Raw genomic sequence first — 17,075 nt, forward strand, 5'->3', positions numbered from 1 at the left:
GGCACCGCTCCTTTTATGACTAAGCAATTTTCTATGTTGCGGGAGCCATAACTCGAAGAAAAATTAACATATCGTAAAGAAATTGTGTACAGATATTTTCCTTATAGCAGAAAATATTTCTAGTAAAAATGGACGGGATCGGTTAAAGACCACGGCAACTTAGATATAAAACAAGTTTGAAAGGGTCGTAGACTGGAATAATAAGCCATAACATAGCAAAAAATAGTTTTGAATCAATGATATTTCACTTATCAAGTTTTACTGTAAGAGGTAATGGGGAGACATTTTTTTTTAAACGGGCGGTGCCACGTGTTATGTAGAAAAGTAATTTATCTGAAATGAAATTTGCAATTGAAGTTGACGCTGGGTATATAATGCTCGGTACACCCGAACTTAGACACCTTTGCTTGTTTTATATTTATCCTAAAAATCTTATAAAGCAGATTATTATGATATTACGAAGAGGATAAGATTATTGTTCAGCCAATTCATGAAAGGTATGAACTCCCGTTCTTACTTGTTAATATTTTATTAGTTATGCATATTTACTTTTTCGGTACATGCTTTTGTTTACCGATTTTGTTTGCTGACTTATACTTAAGGGGTATCTTCGAAAGTGAATGTGATAAGAGCATTAAAGAAATTTTATTTTAAAATATTCGTTTTACTTCAATCTGCTCTGCTGGTATATAGTTCAAATCCATTTAGAACGGGAAAGAATCAAATAAGATAGACAAAGTTGAGTTCGAATATCTCGTATATACTTAGCTAGTTGTGAGCTGTCATAATAATCCCATTGCTTGACCTGTTCGATCCAATATAGACTTCACTTAGATTAAATGTATCTGTGACTGGCTTCGTTAAGTTACTTCAGAGGGGAAAGCGGTTAATAAGCTGGGAACTGAGGATCGGGGGATCCCTAAATTCTGTCACTTATCTTCCTTCGTTGTCTCAGCTTGGCAGGAACCTATTCCTGCTCTGCCCATTGCGGATATTTATCTCGTGAAAGTCTGATTGGACCCTTAACTAATTTCAGATTTACCCACCTTATAGTCCTGATTGCATTCATTGATGGTTTTCTATATAAATCTTTGGTGTCTTTCTGTAGCTGGCCAAGATCTTTACGTAATTTGTCTAAAATGGACTTAAAGATGCAACGCACAAAATAGGTTTCAAGATTTTTTCAACAAACAATCTTGCTCTGAAAGAAAACCCCATTTGATCTATGCATATGGAGAGTTTCGGTGTATAAGCATTAGAGTGGGTCGATTTGTATGGACGAAAGTTAACCGATATCGCACCATCGATTTTTCGATAGGATTTGGGCTCAGGAAAAAAAAGTTCCACTACGCATACCCAAAAAAAAAAATTTTCGAGCCTGCAAAATTCCATTTTTTGACTTTTTTTCGACTTTGATTTTTAAGGTTTTTTTCATGACCTACTAAAAAAAATTTCATTTGATTGTAAAATTTTCATGTATACCCTGTCCGACCCAAAAATGTCCGCTCAAAACAAAAAAAAAAAACTGTTATCGACAACGTTTTTAACTGACATTTTTGGGCCGGACAGTGTATACATGAAAATTTTACAATCAAATGAAAATGTTTTTAGTAGGTCATGAAAAAACCCTTAAAAATCAAAGTCGAAAAAAGTAAAAAAATGAAATTTCACAGGCTCGAAAATTATTTTTTTTGGGTATGCGTAAAATTGATGGCGCGATATCGATTAATAAATCGACCCACCCTAATAAGCATAGCTAGTCAAACTATAACAGAGCAGTGCATGAGAGCATTTGCATCTCCTTCAAAATCACGTTTGCCAAAAACAGCTCTCGTAACAGTAACAATAAACTTGAACATATGTGAGTTTGTGACAAAATGACAATTAGACCACGCAGTTCTAGCTTAGGAACTTCGATTTTAGGTCACTTTTGTCTCTAGATATATTAGAATTAGATTGGAATATAACAATCCTTCTGGTTCCTGTAACCTGTGGCCTAGTTAAATCTGTTATGGTGAAACCCAAAAAAAAAAAACATCCGACTTTTGCTTACGCTTTTGCATGGCTCAATTATGTATATGGTTGGCTCATCTCATCAGCTGATTTTATTTTTTTCATTTCACTGGCATAGGGACTGTCAAAAGGAGATGGCAAAGGAAAATTTTTAAACAACACATTGACATTGCAAAAATAGTTGCACATCACTTTAAGTTAGTGTTTTAGTAAATGCATCTAATTTAGCGCATTATTTTCCCAGAACACACAAAAATTGCAAAGTTTTACGTTTTCTTTCCATTCCGTTCGCCTTACACCAACACGCAGATTTTGACAATCTGATATGTTGTTCCTGTAGAGATGCGCCAACCATATAGTTGAACAATGCGATTTTGTCTTCCACTTAACTGACAGTTGATGCTTCAGTCAGTGTGTAGAAATTTCGGGAACTTATAAATAGGTGACTAGCTGAAGATGGTAAGATAAAGTAGATGTGAATTTTAATCACTGTCACAGTGTTCAATCTCAGTCATGTACAAAGATAACTGCCACTCAAAATATCGGTCATGAATCACGATTTTTCCCTAAAATTAAAGTGATCTGGCGACTTTACAAGAAATTTGTACAACGCACGTTTCTTGCCATTAAAGGAACGTTATGTGCGGTGATTTCGAATTGTCTCCCCTGATCCACAGAACTGTCTCCACAATAATGGGTATAGTGCCCCATACACAAGGTTGTAGTGACAAATGAACTTTTGATCCTAGCTTTACTTGACGAGCTTGCAACTGCGGTAAGAGGGAAGCTTTTAGGAATTCTCCACACCATTATAGAGGGTTACCTATTTAGTACTGCCCAGTTACTTGGTGAGAAAATAGACGAAGACGCGCTTTATTACTTATATGCGTATATACTATATAGGACTCCGTCATATATGTTGATACCTATTTTCCATACTACCTTTATGAAATATGCCAATGTATAGGTAGCGGCGAAACGACAGAATCTTTGTATAAAAAGTTATATGCAGCTAACGATTTGCCGGGCAACATGAGATTGTTCCATTAAAATGCAGTTTTTTTTCAACTCCGAAAATGATGTTTAAGTTTGTGATCAGACAGTTGATCGGTAAGTCGACTTAAAAGGCTTTGAAATAATGATATACATATATTTGGCTTGGATAGATCGCCGTTCTGTTTAAGTAGCTACAGCTCCTCGGTTAAGTTCAATCATGCATTGTTAGAAAACTGTCTCAAAGAATGAAGTTGACGAATATTCGTTAGAAACTAATAGGGTTTCTAACAGCGACCAAAAGAATACAGAAAATCACAGTTGCAGCCTCGAAGAAATCGCGGTGATTGACTGACTGCGACGGCATCTGGGTTTAGTTTACAATCACGCTTACTAATAATCGCAATTATAAATCCGACGCAGCAGAACAATTAGCTGTGATATAATGAACAAACGAACTCGTGATTTGAGCTGTAACTACCTAGCAGTGGATGACCTAGCAGTGGATGACCTAGCCGCAGTTCACTCAGCATAGATGTCGTCTAATCCAATCCAATCTAATTTAATAGAACCTAATCTAAGCTATTTTATTCTAATCTAATCTTATTAAAACTTATCTATTCTAATCTAATCTAATCAAATCTAATCTAATTTAATCTAATCTAATCGAATCTAATCTAATCTAATCTAATTTACTCACTAGGTTAAGCACCTTGTCGTTGGTGTGAGGGCTTAGCCGAACTCCATAGCGCCCGACTTGAAGCTTTTGGACTGGCTGTATTCGAACGGAGCCTTCCCGATACCGGGCCACCTCGGGAAGTATTTATTTCCTTACCACAGCAAGGCGCGCTACTGTGGCGGACGGTTCTTTGTCCGTATATAATACTGGACCGCTGAGCCCGCCTTGTCGGGAAGGTGGTTGTACGACCAAGATTAACCTCTCAATATCTGATTTTAATAAGGACGATGATAACGGGAGGACTGAGTAGCAAGCCAAGGACGACAAAATCGTATTAAGCGATGTGTCGGACTCGGGGAGAGGAGTGCTGATTCAACGAACTCCACGTTAGAAAAGCATACAAATGAAAACGGCGTAATAGAGTGGAGACGGGTACGGAGCAGAGGAAGTAAGAGAGCTCTGTCGAAGAACCGTGCAGCGCTAATAATTGTCCAACGCTTGGGAGCAGTGGTCGACCAATCAGAAGTGGAGTTCGAGCGCTTAGAATGGACTCATGAGGCGGTAGAACTAGGTCGAAGGTAGTTAAAAAGGTTTGCTGCGAGAAACCCTCGGTTTTGCTACCGTTACGAGGAGAAAAAGCGTCTATATGGTATCAGGTGTGAAGATGATAGCGTGCGACAAGCATCGTGAACTTGCGGTGGCTGGAGGAAGTGGTTCCAAACCTCCAAAGGCAAGGCACGAACGCGCGGTTTGAGGTGGTGGATAAAGCGCAAATCCCCACGATACTAAAAGATAAATACCATGTGTGATGAAGTCGGAGGATATGCTGCCACTTCTGCAGAATCATAATCCGAATATATGGAAACAGGATTGGAAGGTACTTACAGTATCTCGGCCTACTACTGTATGTAGCCCCGTTCTACATCTTCCAAATAACCAAGCAGGTGGAGGATATATTGTACACGCAGCTTGGCAAAATATCCTGGAATAAGGCAATTACATACGTCTAGGGAAAAGAAGTACCAAGAATAACGATCCTAACACGCGAAGTCGAAAAGGGTCTCAAAAGCCTAAGAAATAATTTCGCATAACACAGCATCTAAAAGTATGTTAGAAAGAAAAAGCGGATGAACTAGCTAAAAAGGGCGCATCCCTTGATCTTGCTCCTTAGACGTCCTAATTCGATTGGACGAGATTAAGAGAAGGATCTACGAAGCGGAAAAGGCCTTACAAGGGTCTTACAACCTTACACTAACAAAGTTGTCTCTATCAGAGGACTGTGACGGTTATTCTGACTGGACACTGCCTTCCGGTGTCACATGCCATTAAATTAGGCTTGGTCAGTGATAGCAGATGTGGGAAGTGCGGGTTGGAGGAGGAAACAATCGAACACGTTTTGTATTTGTGCCGTGCGCTTACCAGGCTGAGACTCCAGCTGTTAGGAGTTATACAGGTGTCAGATCTAGAAGCAGCAAGTGAAATAAGTCCTAGAAAGCTTCTAATATTTTTTGATAGGGTTTTTGAGTTTGATCGTTAAATAAACTTTTGGTAACACTTCGGACTCATTCAGTCTATGTGAGGTCCTCATGGACCGGCCAGTTCAACCTAACTTAACCTAATCTAATCTAATTTAATCTAATGTACTCTAATTTAATCTAATCTACTCTAATATAATCCTACCTTATCTGTTCTAATCCAATATTATCTAGTTTAATCAAGTTTTATCTTATCTAATCTCATCTAATGTAATGTAATATGATATAACCTGATCTAATATAATCTAGTCTAACCTTATCTAATCTAAACTAATCTTATATAACGTATTATAATGCAATCAATCTAATATAATCAAACTTTTTCTAATCTAACCTAATTTATTTAAATCTAATCTAATTAAAGCCACCATAATACTCCTTTGGTCCCCGAGGTGTTTTAGTCTGTAGTATTACGTCCCAGTGTCAGAATAAACATCAAAGCTATTTGGCAATCCTCTGTCGGTCAAAGTCGGGCACTTTTCGACGAAAAAGTATTGAGGAGGTAAGTCCATCTGGGAAACAATTCAAACAATTTGTAGCAATAGGAGCACACAGTTGCTGTATATGGGGCATATAAACAGCTGAAGAGAATGGTTGATATACATATATAAAGGGTGCACGCATGTACGTATGCCAGTACATACTTATGTGCATGACAACAAATGAAGTCCCCAGCTCTGTTGGCATCCAAATCAGCCGATGCGAATCAGTTGAAGTCTGGTTACGAACAGTGATGGTGTTGGTGTCCCGTGAAGCTCTATTAGAGTGCATTATTGAAATTGTACGTAAAATCAGAAAATTTAAAACAAAAACACTTGCTATTAATATAAGTGCTTAATACAATTAAAGCAAAGAACTGAAAGTTTATTTATTAGGAAATATCCTTTTTAAATTACGAAAGCAAGAGTCAATATTAGCCAAAATACTAAGTTGATGGTGTTGTAGTCGGTGGAGCTATATTCAATGTTTGGTTTTTTTTAATCAATCATCATGCCGACTATTGGAATATAGCCATCATTTTTCAAAAAGAACCAAAAGATAGTATAAAAAAAAAAAAAAATAAAAGAAAAAAAAATAAAGTTTATATAAATAAATAAATATACCTAATGCACGTTGTATGTACTAGAGATATACGCCGCCGCCAATTTTTGTCGTTTTTCGCACGCCGCCGCCTATTGTCAAAAATATCGGCGGCGACGGCGTCCGGCGCGATACTATATTTTCTAATCGTTTAAGACTGTTTAGGCCATTTATTGTTCATGTCGAAAATTGGTCGGATATGGTCGAAAGTGGTATAAACGGATGCGCATCACTGCCAGTTATAAGAAACTAATTGCGAAATATAACTGTTTCTAATTGTTCAAAAGTTATGTCAAAAAAGAGGCGTTTTCGATGCTAGCTTAACACGGACTTTGCGTCACCCAATTCACCAAGTTATTAAAACAAAACACTAAAAGAAAAGTTATATAATAAATTTATATGCCCATATTTTTTTCAAAAAATTAATAGTGAACAATGAATTCAAATAAAATGGCCCAAGGCGAACATATTTTCAAATTGTCCTTAAGTTGTTAAAAAAAATAAGCAAATTACCCAAAAAAGGTGCCGATTTTTTAAAGAATTTTATTATTATTTGCGAAATCAGTGATACAACATCCTTTAGTAGGTTCTAGGCGCATAAACACTCCTTTGGAATATTTCTTACCTCATACTTAAGTTGAGGATATATGTCCTTATGAGGAGGGTTTGAAAAATCACTTGGTCTTACATTCAAACATCTGTTGTTTATTTGCGAAACTATACAATAGCGACTGAAATGTTAATTTAGATTTTCACACTTCCTCCTTCAACACCTAAGTCTCCCGGTTTGACATTTCCTAAAGTTGGCGGTCCTATCCAAAACTAGTCCCTTGGAGTGAATCACATTGATTATAGCCTATCAACAAAGTTTAAATATCACCTGAATACGTAGGCACATATATTTACCAGGTGAAACTTTGTCCTTCGCAAGATCACTCAAAGTGGTGAAGCAAAAGCTTTCCTAAGGCAGTCGAACTAATGACCATGTGTGCTACTACCCTAATGTAGTGGATAGTCGAACTAGTCTGAAAAGTGAAGCTGTCATCCATAATGAGCTCTTATAGTATAAGGCCGGAAAACAACAGTTAACATCTTTCAACTTAAAATCGGTCGACTTTCATTCTAAAATATCGTTTTGACTTAACGAAGACTATTGAAATCAATGTTGTGAACACAAACGTCTGAAAACTTTGGTCTACATTTTAAAAATTTTATCCATGGTCCTTGTAAAATTTTAGTTATGTAGATGCGCCGAGGATTATACGATTTTCACCCATGAGTTACGCAATGACATCCACTTAGACTGCTTATGATTTCGAGGGCGGCATCCTTGGCCGAATAGTCACACCCTAACGTTTCAAGGTGTTTCTCTGGTATATCTCGGCAGCATAGCGCGACAAAAACATCCGTTAGAAAATCTTCGGAGCTACACCTAGAGCTTTTAGGAAAGTGACGTCGACAAAGGTATGAGTTCGAAGTCGCAGTCGTATAGCTTCTGTGCTGGCATATGGTGTGAGGTTCAGGAGGCGTGGTAGCGACTGGTGGTCGGGATTGCTGCTGTTGGCACATCGGGAATTGTAGCTTTTAAAAACAGCCGAAAAAACTGGAGGCGCCCTGTGCCACGAGAGTCATGAGTATTAATAGACCATTAATAGCAACCGCAAGTGGCCTTTATGCGTGACCGCCAAGGAGCCACAAATTATTTAAAGAAATTGTGTTCGCGACGATTATTAGGAGTTAACCACAGGTGAAACTACGCTTTGCACGAGATATACAGACAAAATGTGACCATTTTATGTGTCTCCAATTCCAAAGACCGGGGTTAGGTTCGTAGTAAGTGAACGAGGGACAATCCCTCCGCAAGGAGCTACTCCTGAAAATTGTTGAGCGATCTCGGCCTAAAATCTCTTCGGAGGTTATCGCGCCTTACATTTATTTACAACTTTTTTTGTTCATTTGACTACTAAAACGGTCAATTACGAATCAACGATTTGTGCGCAGTTGATTCAACATCTTGTTGCGATGGAAAAAAATTGACAGAAATTTCGGTTGAATTGACCCGGATTTCGGTTGATTTTACAAGTCCTTTTCTTTCAATGTTTCGGCGGCCACCGTGGTGTGATGGTAGCGTGCTCCGCCTACCACACCGGATGCCCTGGGTTCAAACCCCGGGCAAAGCAACATCAAAAATTTTAGAAATAAGGTTTTTCAATTAGAAGAAAATTTTTATAAGCGGGGTCGCCCCTCGGCAGTGTTTGGCAAGCGCTTCGGGTGTATTTCTGCCATGAAAAGCTCTCAGTGAAAACTCATCTGCCTTGCAGATGCCGTTCGGAGTCGGCATAAAAAAATCATGTAGGTCCCGTCCGGCCAATTTGTAGGGAAAATCAAGAGGAGCACGACGCAAATTGGAAGAGAAGCTCGGCCTTAGATCTCTTCGGAGGTTATCGCGCCTTACATTTCTTTCAGTGTATCTATCTATAACTATTCGTCGCTAATTTCTAAAATATAATGTTTGGGAATGGTGTCATACAAAACCTGCATGGTGTACAAATTAATTGTGGGTTGGTCTAGTATATCTCATCGTGCTTAGACCGGAACAATAAAAACGGCCGAGAATTTTCTTGCATATTTTATAATTAATTTTGCTAAAAATTAAAAATAATATTAAATAATATTCTTAGATAGGCTATATAAGCTAGACATGCCTACAGAGAGACAATATTATTAAAGAGAGGTAGTGTGAGATGTGTGCTGAACTGTTACTTTGTTGATATCACTCAAAAGTCATACACTGTTAAAAATTTGAGCATAAGTCTTAAAACCTTCATTGGTTAAGCAATTTTCAAACCTTTTGCATTAAATTGGAATCCTATCAATTTAGTACTGCGTTTTTTTAATTTTATTTGGGGTAAATATTAAATTTAACTAACCAATAAGTCTAAAACTTCAGTATTGTTTTAAGACAAAACAACAAAGTTTAAAAAACGTAAAATAAAACGTTATATACACTTCTGGTTTTGGTGTGTTTGGTTTTGTTTCGAAAAATCTCTATGAAAGCTACTGGACAAGGATAATTTCCTAGAAAATTTTTTTAAATTTTATGATGAATTTATTAATGGCATAGGCCATAATCCATTACTGTGGCTAAACATAGGTTTATCCTCAACACTTCCATGAATATTTAAACCAAAAAGAGCTTTCTGAAATTTTAGAATAAAAAGGTAAATACTCCCTGTTTAGCAGGAGGGCACAAACGCTTAATTCTTCTGTCAAAGTCAAGGGCGGAATATAAAGTTCAAAGAAATAAGCCATTTCTTAATATTTTTCATGTCCGTTCATTGCGGCTGTTGAGTAGAGTATCACCTCATGTCGGCTGCCAGTTCGAAATCGTCCTCTTTCAAAATATTTTTCAAAAATTTCCCAACTCAGGATTTGTCGCGAAAACGCCCTATATCACAATTAGGTTGAATAACCCCTTATCTCAGAATACTTTTCATTACCTCCCCTTTATGTCAAATTTCAGATAGTATATTTATACTCAGATATGGGTATCAAATTAAAGATATCAATGAGGGTTCTAAAAGGTAGTGGCCCTTAGTTGTATATGTGAAGGCGTTTTCGAAATATCGGCCGAAATGTGGACCAGGGTGACCCAGAACATCATCTGTCGGGTACCACTAATTTATTTATATATGTAATACCACAAACAGTATTCCTGCCATGATTCCGAGGGCTTTCGATTTCGCCCTGTAGAACTTTTTCATTTTCTTCTACTTAATATGGCAGGTGTCACACCCATTTTACAAAGTTTTTTCGAAAGTTATATTTTGCGTCCAAAAAACCAATCCAATCACCATGTTTCATCCCTTTTTTCGTATTTCGTATAGATTTATGACATTTTTTTCATTTTTCGATATTTTCGATATCGAAAAAGTGGGCGTGGTCATAGTCGGATTTCGCCCATTTTTAATACCAAGATAAGGTGAGCTCGGATAAATACATGAACTAAGTTTAGTAAAGATATATCGATTTATGCTCAAGTTATCGTGTTAATGGCCGAGCGGAAGGACAGACGGTCGACTGTGTATAAAAACAGGGCGTGGCTTCAACCGATTTTGCCCATTTTCACAGAAAACAGTTATCGTCATAGAGTATATTCCTATACCAAATTTCACAAGGATTCGTAAATTTTTGTTCGATTTATGGCATTAAAAGTATTCTAGACGAATTAAATGAAAAAGGGCGGTGCCACGCCCATTTTGAAATTTTCTTTTATTTTTGTATTTTGTTGCACCATATCATTACTGGAGTTGAATGTTGGCATAATTTACTTATATACTGTAAAGATATTCAATTTTTTGTTAAAATTTGACTAAAAAATATTTTTTTTTAAGTGGGCGTGTTCGTTATCCGATTTTGCTAATGTTTATTTAGCGCACATACAGTAATAGGAGTAACGTTCTTGCCAAATTTCATCACGATGTCTTCAACGACTGCCAAATTACAGCTTGCAAAACTTTTAAATGATCTTCTTTTAAAAGTGGGCGGTGCCACGCCCCTTGTCCAAAATTTTACTAATTTTCTATTCTGCGTCATAAGATCAACTCATTTACCAAGTTTCACCGCTTTATCCGTCTTGGGTAATGAATTATCGCACTTTTTCGGTTTTTCGTCCGATTTCGTTCGTTTTAAATAGTGATCTGAGATGAGTGCCCAGGAACGGACGGACATGACTAAATGAATTTCTTTTTTCTCCCAGATCATTTTGATATATAGAAGTCTATATCTATCTCGATTAGTTTATGCCGTCACCCCTGGTCCAACTTTATGGCGATATCTCGAAAAGGCGTCCACCTATAGAACTATGGCCCACTCCCTTCTAAAATACTCTTTAATACCTTCCATTTGATACCCATGTCATACAAACACATTCCAGGGTTGCCCTAGTTTCATTTTCCTACATGGTTATTTTCCTTTATTTTGTCTCCAAAGCTCTCAGATGAGTATGTAATGTTCGGTTACAGCCGAACTTAGCCTTCCTTACTTGTTTTGAATGAAATTCTGAGGTACGGCATTCTTCAAACAAATTCTGAAATAATGACCAAACCAACATAGCTCTTTATCAATTCACGAAATATTTAGTAGAAAATGAATTATTTCCCCCAAAATCTGTTGGAATTTACAAATTTATTATCACTACTAATATACTACTAAAGGTACTTTCCTATTACACTTTTCTCTGAAGGAGATTGAATTATTCCTCGTTTTCCTACTTCTAAGAGCAACCCATCCAGATATTTAAATTTGGGAGTGTCAAAGCTCTGTCATCATTGGAGAACAAAGCTCTAGTATTTGATTCATGCGCAAAGCCATTATCATCTTTTTCAGCCGAACAAAATTTTTTAGATGCGTTTTTCAAAAAAGAAAAAACAAATATTTGAAGTTTTTCTATGAAAAAAATGTTTTTTGAGCACCACTAATGTTTACTGAAAACTACAAAAAGCACCGAAAAGCGTAGAGCAATTAAGCCAGACAGGTGTAATCAATATTACATGAGGGACAGGTATTTCGCAATAATAAATTTAAATGTTACTTCTTGTCTTATTTGCAGCATTGATTTTTTCAGTATCATAAAAAATTTTACATTAATGCCTTTCTGAAATATGAAGTAGCGAATAAGAAAATAACACATGAAGTTGTTGTTGTTGTAGCAGTGCTTCGCCTCATCCAATAGATGTGACCGATCAGAAATTGTTATCAATATCCTCTAAGGGGAGTCCAAGGAAACTTGCTGTTTCAACAGGGGTGGACCATAATGAGAGGGGTGTTAGAGGCGTTGGTTCCACATTACAATAGAAGAGATGGTTGGTGTCATGTGGGGACACATTACAAGCAGGGCATATATTTTGTATGTCGGGGTTGATTATGGATAAATAAATAAAAATAAATGTAAGGCGCGATAACCTCCGAAGAGATCTAAGGCCGAGCTTCTCTTCCAATTTGCGTCGTGCTCCTCTTGATTTTTCCCTACAAATTGGCCGGACGGGACCTACATGTTTTATGCCGACTCCGAACGGCATCTGCAAGGCAGATGAGTTTTCACTGAGAGCTTTTCATGGCAGAAATACAATCGGAGCGCTTGCCAGACACTGCCGAGGGGCGACCCCGCTTAGAAAAATTTTCTTCTAATTGAAAAATCTTATTTCTAAAATTTTGATGTTGCTTTGCCCGGGAGTTGAACCCAGGGCATACGGTGTGATAGGCGGAGCACGCTACCATCACACCACGGTGGCCGCCGTTATGGATAGGTAAGAGTTTAACCTGTTGATTATGGATAGGTAAGAGTTTAACCTGTTACAGTATCCAGATTGAAGTTGAGCTAGAGTGACTCGCGTTTCCCTAGGGAGTGTGCGTTCCTCTTCTGCAAGTTTCGGGTATTGTTTTTTGAGTACAGGATTCACCGGGCAATTCCCGACATAGAGATCCCACGCCTGTTTGTGGAGTTCACTGAGGACCTGCTTGTGTTTTTTGGCTTCACACAGCTGTGTTCTTCGGTGCCGTATTTCCTCATAATGCCTACGGAGATGACTCCTTAAGCCCTTGGGCGGTGTTGGCTCATCAATCAGATGTTTGTTGGGATGCCCAGGCTTCTGGGTATTCAACAGGAACTATTTGGTTAGCGTTTCATTTCTCTCCCAAAGCAGTCGATTCTATGTACCGGAGCGATTCGTGATTTTTCCCTATTGAGGACTGTTATTTCAGTGTAACCCCATTTAATTTGTTGTGTCCTTCCCACAAACACATGCAGCCTGTATTTGCCTTTGTGAGAGGGTTTATTTCCTTTTTGCTGAGAGAAAAAGTTTTATTTAATGTAACTGAATGGATGAATCTTGAGAGTATCACATTGTCCACAACTAAGGAATATGAAAACACACTGCTGCAGTATGTGAAAAAATTCATGAAGTGGCAGATGCATATTGAATAATACAAAAATTGGGGATTGACGATAAATTGTCCCAAGACCCAACATTTATCTATGTAATCCAAGCCCTGAGCCAGGCTCATTGAGCAGAAAGAGGTGGCTGGTGTAAAATATATATAGCAAAAAATCAGAGCTTATAGATTTGCCTGAGATACTCCCAGCAGTATAATCAAACCCGACAACATTGTTTTAATTTTCTCTATCTATCCACCTGCCTCTCCTCTGTCTAACCTTCTTCCTCTCTTATTTCCTCTCACCCCTGTATTTTCTAGTTTACCTAAATCGGCAAATTAAATTTCCCTATCCTTTTCAGTCTTCAAAGTGCCGTACCAATGGTCGCTGAGCTGCGTCCATCTTGCAGAAGTTTGCATTGCCTCCTAAATGAAGGCCGATAAGTCTCTGCAGTGTTTTAAGTACAAAAGGGAGAGGCTTATTGGCACATAGTTCTTGGCTTCCGAGTTGGTTTAGTTTCCCTGCTTTCGGAATGAAAACCCCCCCAAAACTTCTATAGACTTCGGGAACATAATTAGCTTGCAGGGATCTTGAAAAGATACCATGTACCATGCACCCCAATTTATCCGAAACGGTTGAGCCGCTTCTAAGGCAGTACCTGATGTGTAAGAAAAGGAAACCTAGATAGCATTATTTGTGTATCTCGTTTAATTAATAAAAATGGAAATAGGTGAAGTTTTATAAATAAATACATACATGTATTTGATCTCAATAACTGTATTTTATTTGTATGCTTAGTAAGTACATATCGATGGTTGGTTGCACACAGATCCCAAGTGTCGAATTTCAGATTTTGTATACTATCAAAACTTAGTATTAAACGTTGGAACCACTTGAACCGAACCGGTTCGGCGGTTCAGAGGTAGCCGCGAACCGGTTCGTGAAGTTTTGCCTGAGTGGTTGGAACCACTGAACCGAACCGCTTCGATTTTCGAGGCGGTTTGCAGCCCTGGTTCGGGAATGCAAAGAAGCATTGGAAAAACTTCGCTTAGGTCGGACCATACATCTTTACTTGGTTCCCGGCCATAAAGGGATAGAAGGTAACGAAAAGGCCGATGACTTTGCAAAGGTGGGTGCAACACTCGCTGAGTCGACGATAAACGCCCCAATCCGTTTGGGAGATATCAAAAGAAGACAGGAGTTGCATATTTTCCATCAAGCAGGAAAGGCGTGTACAAAAGCGCGGGGCTGCAAAATTTCTAAAATCATGTGCAAAGCCTACGATGTTAGACTCACAAAGTGTGCAAGATGGGCATACTGACTGCACACTACCTTTTGACGTCACATGCTTATAAGTTAGCTTTCGTTAGTAACAGCAAGTGCAGGAAGTGTCAGCTACAGGAAGAAATGGTTGAGAATGTTCTGTGTTCTTGTCCTGCGCTCGCCAGGTCAAGGCTCCAGCTAATAGGGGCGGCAGAGTTGCCAGATTTCGAGGCAGCAATTAAGCTAGGTCCTAGAAAACCTCTAGTATTTACCAAGAAGACGAAATTATTCTTTAACATATGTCCTTGAACCTGATTGTGGTTGTTCCGTTTGGTCGTCAAACTCTGGTAACACTATGGACACATTCAGTTAATGTGAGGTTTTTATTGACAGGCCAGTTCAACCTAACCCTTATCTTTCAAGCTCAACCATACACTTATAAACGAGTGATTATATTTTTATACCCGGCTGTATTTGTACACGGGGTATTATAACTTTAATTGGATAACGGTTGGTTGTACAGGTATAAAGGAATCGAAATAGATGTAGACTTCCATATATAAAAATCATCAGTATCGAAAACAAATTTGATTGGGCCATGTCCGTCCGTCCGTCCGTCCGTCTTACCGTCTGTCCCTTAACACGATAACTGGAGTAAATATTGAGATATCTTCACCAAAATTGGTACACTATCTTATCTACCTAGAATAGATTGGTATTGAAAATGAGCGAAATCGGATGATAACCACGCCCACTTTTTATATATATAACATTTTGGAAAACACAAAAAACCAGATTATTTAGTAAATAATACACCTACATTGTTAAAATTTGACGTGTGAACTGATATTGAGACTATTGCTAAAAATTTTAAAACATTTTTTGAAATGGGCGTGGCACCGCCTACTTGTGTTAAAATAAATTTTACAAATATTATTAATCATAAATCAAAAATCGTTAAACCTATTGTAACAAAATTCGGTAGAGAGGTTGCCTTTACTATAAGGAATGCTTTGAAGAAGAATTAACGAAATAGGTTAAGGACCACGCCCACTTTTATATAAAAGATTTTTAAAAGGTTTGTGAACGAATAAAATAAGCCATATCTTTGCAAAGAAGAGTAAATGGAATTTCATTTCCCAAGTAGATTTATAACAATAAATAGGAAAAACTTCAAATTTAAAAAAATGGGCGTGGCACCGGCCTTTTTATCACTAACCAATTTTCTGTGTTTCGGGAGCCATAACTCGAAGCAAAATTTACATATCGTAACAAAATTGGGTACACATATTTTCCCTATAGCGGGAAATATTTCTAGTAAAAATGGATAAGGTTGGTTAAGGACCACGCCCACTTTTATATAAATGACCCTAAAAAGGGTCGTAGGCAAAATCGATAAGTTAAATCTTAGCGAAAAATAGTTTTTCACCAATCGTATTTTGTGCCATTATAACAAGAAATGGGAAAAAATTCAAATCTTGAGAAATGGGCGTGGCACTTCCCCTTTCTTACTATGTATTTCCCAACGTTTCTGGAGCCATAACTCGACGAAAAATTTTGTGCACATGTATGCCTTTTAACAGGAAATATTTTCAGTAAAAATGGACTAAATCGGTTAAATGGCCTTCTTTTATATAAAATATTTTGTAAAAGTGCGTAGATGCAGGTAATAAGCTATTTCTAGTAAAAGTTGGAAAATTTTGTTAATAACCCTGCCCTTTTTTTTGGTAATAACGCTTTTTAGTACAATGGCACTTGTGCGTTTATGTTAATTGTTTTGTTATATCTTTATTTTAAAACACACAGTAGGAAAATCCCCATATCTGAAGGAAAACTGCATTATTACCCGCTCAAGATCATGGGTGTTAGCCTCTGCATCCTTTTTGCTTCTTTTAAACGAAAATTAGTTCAGAATAGAACCATACGTACATATATGTATTATTGCGCAGCCTTGTAACACTATTAAGCACACAAAACAAACAACAACAGAATTTCAAGTGTACAGCTGGGTATGTAATGTTCGGTTTCACCCGAACTTAGACTTCCTTATTTCTTTATTTTGATCTCTTCAACACTTAATATTGTAGCGAATTTTGGGAAATTCCGCTTATTCCAAACCTTCTGCTAACGTTCGAATGGCTAAACTGTTGGATAAATAACTTCAATATTCAATAATGCAAAATGGTCTTTATTAGACTACTTTGAGATTACTTCACAACCAATATGTGAGTACTACTTCGGCTGATGGTGAGTATCTCTCCGTTGCCTTGTATGTATATGTGTACATGATGAATGATTTATTTACGTACATACGAGTGGCTGCTTAGTATAGCTTAGCTGATATTCGTCACAATAGTTTAATACATAAATAAACACCTCTATAAACTCTTTCACATCTTTTATTGTTTAAGTAATAATGAGGGAAAAATTGAAGCAACCAAACATCAGGACGGACAAGATGACAGCTGTTTCGGTTATACATTATATGTAAATCTTTTTAAAGCCTTTTCTCCGGGAGTGGGACTCGAATCCGCACTCCTACGATAGTTGAACTGTTACAAACGCAGTCAGCCATGTC

General features: G+C 37.6%; 1 protein-coding gene across 2 annotated transcripts in view; it reads left to right on the top strand.

Moving 5' to 3' along the window:
• The first annotated feature begins 5,895 nt into the window (after positions 1-5,895).
• Sesn (Sestrin) overlaps positions 5,896-17,075 on the top strand; it is a 516,933-nt gene continuing 505,753 nt past the window's right edge. For both annotated transcript variants that reach the window (XM_067775363.1, XM_067775371.1), the window contains exon 1: positions 5,896-6,001. The gene's annotated coding sequence lies outside the window, so the exon portion shown is untranslated. The remainder of the gene's footprint in view (positions 6,002-17,075) is intronic.

Source organism: Eurosta solidaginis, chromosome 3, assembly GCF_040869045.1.
Source record: "Eurosta solidaginis isolate ZX-2024a chromosome 3, ASM4086904v1, whole genome shotgun sequence".
In the NCBI taxonomy this organism is placed as follows: Eukaryota; Metazoa; Arthropoda; class Insecta; order Diptera; family Tephritidae; genus Eurosta; species Eurosta solidaginis.